Raw genomic sequence first — 6,661 nt, forward strand, 5'->3', positions numbered from 1 at the left:
TGACATTTAATCACCCTTATCTTAATTATCCTAAACTTGGTATGTGCAATAACTGCATGTATAACCATCAGCTCTAAAATTATTCAGCCACAAAATTTACCTAAAGTGCCTGAAGCACTATTTTCTATATGCCTATCTCAGCTAAAAAAAATGCCTTTCTTCAATTTGTTCTAATTTCATTTCACATAGATTTTATTGCATGAATTCCGTGTTTTGCTGATAAGGGCCATAGAAGTAATGACTGGTTTTTGGAAAAGGTTTCCATAGACTATACCTGTGGAAACAGCTTATCTTGTTTTTAGAATGCCGGCACTGCTTCCCCTCACCCTGTGCTCCCATGGAACAGCTTTTCCTTGTGTAAAACTGGCATTACCTTTGGGCTTTTGGAGAAGAGGGTCACAGCCATGGCAAGTGCTTCTCCCTGGCTGCTGCTGTGCCTGTTTCCGCTGCTTCCTGAGCCTCAAGCCTAAGGCTCTCTACCATGCAGCTTTTCTGCCTTCCCCCCTGCCCCATTGAGGTGGTGTTTCCCAATCAAGTATTCAAAAACCCCAAACCTTGTACTAATTACATTTCATTTTCTAACCTTTTTCTGATCTTGATTATAGCTTCAGCAGCTGCATCAAAAGTGCTTTGTCTTGTATTTGTGTTCTACTGTGACCCTTCCCATAGAAAAGTCAGATTTTTCAATGCTCTTTTGACCAAGTAAAACCTCTTATTTGTGATCTTTTCTATCCAAGAGAAGATTTTTTTTCACTTTTTTCTTTTCTTTTTTTGTTATTTCTTCTTTTTTTTTTTGTTTTTTTTTTTGTTTTTTCTTTTTAATGAAAACATCCAGGGAATTATGAGGATCAAATGTGAACAGCTAACTGAGGAAAGAATGCTGAAAAACACCACAAAGATAAAAAGGGCAAAATAAAATACACCAGAGAGGAGCAGATGCCCAGAATATTTCTGGAAGCAGTAAAGGAGTTTGCTTTACAAAAGAGTAAGCAAGGGAGACGCTATTGTAGGGAAAATAGCTTTGGCCAGAGGTTTGGGTTTTGGCATCAGCTTTGGAGGTGGAAAGGTTTTCCTTCTTGGTGGAGGAAATGTGAAACCCTGACTGGCACAAAGTGAACCACCAATAAGCCATGACCTGAAATTTGTCAAGGGGATTTTAAAGGTGATTTTTTTTTTTTTTTTTTTTTTTAAAGTAGATTCTGAAGGTTCAGATATTTGGGTTTGTTCTACTTCCTTCATCACTTCATCACACTGTGGTGCTGCCCTGTAAGAAAGATCTGATTGAGGCTATGTCAGAGCTGGTTTGGGGGCACTTTAAGAAGCTCACAGAAATTGACCTGGAACCAATGACTTTATGCAACTTAGCAAAGCAAAGGAAGACAAAGATTTATTGAACTGGAAGCGATTGTCCCAGAGCTGCTCTCTCACCAATTCCACTGGTCCACCACTGAGGGTCTGTGAACAGCATTGCAGGTTTTATATAAGCACATAAACCTGGGCAATGAATCCATCAGAGGACAGCATCAGTCCTCTAACATTCAGCATCTACCCTTCTCACATTCCTTCAGTACTCCTGCTTTTGTGTACCTGTGGGCTTCTACCACTTGGAGCTTCCTGTGCCCAAAGACAGTGGGGAAAAAACTTGTCCAGGTAAGCAGGGAGGTCAGTGTTCACTGAATGGTTTGGAAGCCTCTTGTCCCAGAGACATCATAAAAATATCAGTGGACAGCTTTTAGCCTTTCTCCTAACATCATCAATAACTACATTAATAAATGGCTTCCCACTGTTGCTTTCCACTGTAAGCAGTTGCTGGTGGGGGCCAGAAAGATTATTTCCTGTTAAAAAAAAAAGAAAAAGAAAAAAGAAAAAGAGGAGGAAAGATGATTATCAGGAATGCTGTTAGAATGTAAAACACTTCTAGAGAAACTAAAACAAATCTCTCAAGTTCCCTACTTTTTTGCATTATAATGACTCGTAGCAGACATTCAAGAGAGCTGCTGACTGGCTGCTTTGCTCCCTGTAAGCATTCCTTTAATGCTTAAGATTAAATAAATACATTGCTACGAAGCAAGAGCAGCTGATTTTTAAAAATTATAATTGCTAAGAAGAGGGAGCTGGATTAGAAAATGTCATTCCTCTGAGAAATAATACCTCCAAAATAATCTTTTAGTGAAAACCAAAAAAACACAAAACAACAAAAGAAAACGAAACAATACAAAACCAGAAAGAGTCTTATTTAGCAGAGCTAGCTAACATGCTGTTCTTTAAAAGTTAAATATGTGCATCAGTTGGAGATAGGATATCAAATATCAGTAGGGAGAGCAGCAGGAAACTTTTTCCACTGCATGAAAGGGATAAAAAGAAGAAAAACAAGTCTCAGTTGCAGGAACAGCTGACTAAGCGCCTGACATACTCGAAATACAGCCAATTGTAACAAATACCAGGGAAATCTGTATCTTCCAAACAAAAATTCTCCTCACTTAGAAACTTCAGATCTAGATAAAAATGGAACTATCAGAATGACACCGAAGCCATAGACATATGGATCCCATAGAACCAAAATGCTGCAGCTGCTTGCACAAGGGTTTCTGTGCTCTTCAAAGAGTGCGGGCAGGGAGGCCCAGCTGACACAGAAATGCAAAATTCCAGCGAGTCAGAAAGAATCAGAGGCAGGCTCCACACCTCTGGTGCCTGGGGGGAGCCGGAATGAATATTCCTTGCTTTTCACATGTTAAAAGCTCGGTGCATTCACTAAACCACAAACCTTGCTAGTGTGCCACATCTTCAAGTGCAGACTGCAGAACTGGATCTGCGACTCAATCCAAAGTATTTTAAGGGAAGAGGAACAAGAAGCAGAATCTAGGGAAGCCAGTAAAGATTCTGTGTTTGCTTCCACTGCAGTGAGACTTCAGCTCTCTTTCACGATGTTTTGAGAAAACGTACACTCTGAATTTCACTAGCACTGGGAACTCCCGGTAAGACACAATGTTCTTGTGGCAATTCTTGTATACCTTTCTCCTTGATTACCCTCCTGATTGCTTCATGCTGCTGTCCAAGCTGCAGGAGCCAGGGAAGCAATTCTCCCACCCAGCAGTCCTCTGTGCTTCCTGTGGCTGTAGAGCTCTGAAGCCCTGTGGAAGGGAACATAGAGAACTGGGCAAAGTTTGGCCCTTCACCTTTGGTATAGTTGCAATAATTTCGTTACATTTTATTTCTATCATAATATTGTTTTACTTTTCCAAGAGGAATACATAGCTTTATTATCCTTAAAACTGAAATGTAATGTAACTAATGTTCCAAGATCTCCCTTAAGAAAAATATAAATGAAGCTGACTAATTTAGTAATTTTCTATGCTTAGCGACAGTTGCAAACAAAGTCTGTAAAAGATATTTACAACCTATGATTAAATATCAGGCTGTTCTGAGCTGTTCTTCTCTTGTGCCCACGATACTTCTTTTGCCAGCCCCCTGAGAACCAATGCCTTGAGGTAAGTAAAATCTCTAAGGTGAATAATGAAATAATCCTGGAAACAATAATAATAATCTGTAGGGCTTTCAAAAGCAGCCTGAGATGATGACCTACAGATTGTAGTCTCCACCTGTTCAGTAACTCCCAATTACAGGATTTAAAACTATCCTTGGTATTTGACCTAGTGAAACTCTAAAGTTGCTCCTTCTTGAATCGTTAATGCAGGGCAGACAGAAAATCTGGCCACATTAACCTTAATTCTGTAGGAAATGGGCTTTGCACAAAGGTGGGAGCAAGAGCTAGAGAGAAGGTGCACACAGGGGCAAAAAAGAGCATCCAGCTTGGACTCTTCTGGACACATGGGCCTCAGCACACAAGCTGGAATGCTTATGGAAAGGATGTTGTGCTGCTGGCCAGAGTCCTCCTGGTCATCTGTCAACTTAATGGAAAGGAGCTGGTCATAAGCACAAGAATGCAGTGCAACACCTGCATAATTTCTGGGTTTTCAGTCCTTGACTTCTTGAAACTACTAAGAAAGCTGGTGGGAATGGTGGTTTTGTGAGGAACACACATAAACCAGTTTAGCAATTTCTTCTCTTATTAACACAGAATTGCAACAATTTCCTGCTCTTTCCCTTCTGTCTCTCATCTCCCCTCTTTGGCACCTTTCTTTGCCTTTCACAGAATCACAAAATGGTTGGGGTTGGAAGGCACCTCTGGAGATCCTCTGATCCAGCCTCTCTCCTCCCCTGGAGAAGGTTGTACAAGATCAAGTCCAGGTGAGTTTTGAGTACCTCCAGGTAAGGACACCCCATGGCCTCTCTGGGCAGCCTGTCCAGTGCCCTGTCACCTTCCAAGTACAGTTTTCCCTTTCCTTCAGGCAGATTTCCAGTCTTTGCTTGTGCCCCTGCCCCTGTTCCTGTCACAGAGCACCAGCACGTTCTGCCCTTGAGAGGTGTTGGTGAGGCCCCCCCTGAGCCATCCCTTCTCCAGGCTGACCAGACCCAGCTCTCCCAGCCTTTTTTGGGAGCTCCACAGCCCTTCACTGGGCTGTCTCAAGCATTTCCAGCCTTTCTTGTCCTGGGGAGCCCTGGGCTGGTCACAGCCCCCCAGAGATGGCCTCCCCAGGGCTGAGGAAAGGAGGAGGAGCCCCCTTGGCCTGCTGGCGCTGCTCTTCTCAATGCACCCCAGGATCCACTGGCCTTTTTGGGCACAGGGACGCAGTGCTGGCTCACGACAGCCTTTGGTCCAGCAGGGATGGTGGAGCTTTGCCCCTGAGGAGCTCTGCTGTGCCCAGCTGTCCAGGGTTGGCAGACAGGCAGCTCGGCTGTCAGGGGGACCAGCCCCTCCTGCCAGCTTGGTATCACCAGCAGAGGTGCTGCTGCTGCTGCTGGCCACCAGGCAGGTCCCAGGGGAGTGGGCTGGACAGGGCTGGCCCTTGGGGACACCAAGCCACAGGCTTGCAGCTGCACTCTGGTCACCAGCAGCCGAGATCTGCCCCTCTGCCAGCTCCCAGCCCATGAGGTTCTCTCTCCTTTCTCCCTGACTCAGGCTGAATGTAAAGTGGCAGTCATTTATGTGTGATAACCATGCTCTCAGTCCCTCAAGATAATTCCCTACACAGTTTTTAATTGTTTTAATTTAGTTCAGCCATCTCCTCTCTGCCCCCCTTTATACTGTAAAATTGATTACAGATTTCACTAGAGAATACACAATGACATTCTGGTAGTACCTTAGAAAGACAAAAAAGTATTCTAGGCTTCTTTTACAGCTTGCATGACATTTAAATGCATAGTTGATATTGTCCTTTTCACAGACTGTTTTAAATTGCTGATGTTTATAATTTTCCATTGTAGGAGGATGTTTGATTAGTCAATAAAATGTTAGAAAAGCATAAATTTCTAGAAAGTACAAAAGCCATTCAACTCCTCCTCCTGTATTGTTGCAGGAGAATTTATTCTTGAATGCAAGAGATTTTAAATCTGCTGAAGTAGACTCTTTTGGGTACTTATGCAAGATGTGTACTTGTTGCCCTTGAGAAAAACACCAGGATAGAGTAAATCATTGGACACATGTAGAGTTCAAGTTAGTCAAGGATCAGTCAGCTTGTAACTGCTTTTCAAATCCAGCTTAATCTGTTAAAATGAATACATGCACTGGCTTTAATTATGACTTTGTGTTGCCTTGTTTAATCCTATTTATTGGTACAGGTATTTTTTTGAGTAGTGTAACTAGAATGAAGATTTTTTTTTCTTTCTTTTAACTCAGTGGCTATATTGTTTTATAAATAGCCCTAAACAAACATACAGCATGGAGAAAATGGAGAAAGTGCAGAACTCCTTTCTAAGCTGCTTGTTTTGATTTAGTTCCTAGTGAGCTGGGCAGGTTTTATCGGGTTTGTCTCTCGCTGGGCTTGAGGTGCATGAGCAGGCCTGGCCTAGGGGCTCGTTTAGGCTGCTGAGGTTTCCAGCAGGGTGTGACTGGGGCACTGCTCACACACAGCTCATGAGCAGGGACAGCACACAGGGAACGCACCTGGAGAGGCCCTGGAGGGAACAAGGCCATTCACAGATGTCCAGGCTTCCTCCAGAAACTTCTGGGAGTTCCCTGTGAAACCCTGAGCAGCTCAGCTGGAAACCAATACAATAAACATGACAGAACGATCAACTTTGTGTGTCAAGAGTTGTTGCTAGGATGCTGTTGGATGCTGCTGGATGGATGCTAGGCCACCAGGCACTTCTAAAATACAAGAAATAAATAAATCTGTAAGAGCTGACTTACAGTTTTATACCATGTCAGCACAGAGATGTGATTCATCCTGACACATGTAATGCATGTGGGACAATGAACAGAAATGATATGCTTGAATGCACTGAAGAAATCCTGTGATCAAAGGGCAGGACTGGAAATCAGAAAATTATGTCCAAGCCCACCGTCTGGTCTAATGGCACATTTAAACATTCTGAGGGCTCAGACTTTTACTTGTGGGATTAGGACAACATAAAGCATTTTGAAACACTACTATGCAAAATGCTGTTAAAATTACTTATGGCTAGAAGGGGTCCTATTTCTGGTCACTTTTATGCAATGAGTCCTGAAGCAATTACTGAATTACTGGCTCTGGAAAGCAGCCAGGGGAACTGCACCTGGGAAGTTAAAACTGGTTCTGATCCTGATGTTGCTCTCTATGCC

The sequence above is a fragment of the Agelaius tricolor genome, unplaced genomic scaffold (genome assembly GCF_023055355.1).
Source record: "Agelaius tricolor isolate 1412-34295 unplaced genomic scaffold, bAgeTri1.0.p SCAF_72, whole genome shotgun sequence".
Taxonomy (NCBI): domain Eukaryota; kingdom Metazoa; phylum Chordata; class Aves; order Passeriformes; family Icteridae; genus Agelaius; species Agelaius tricolor.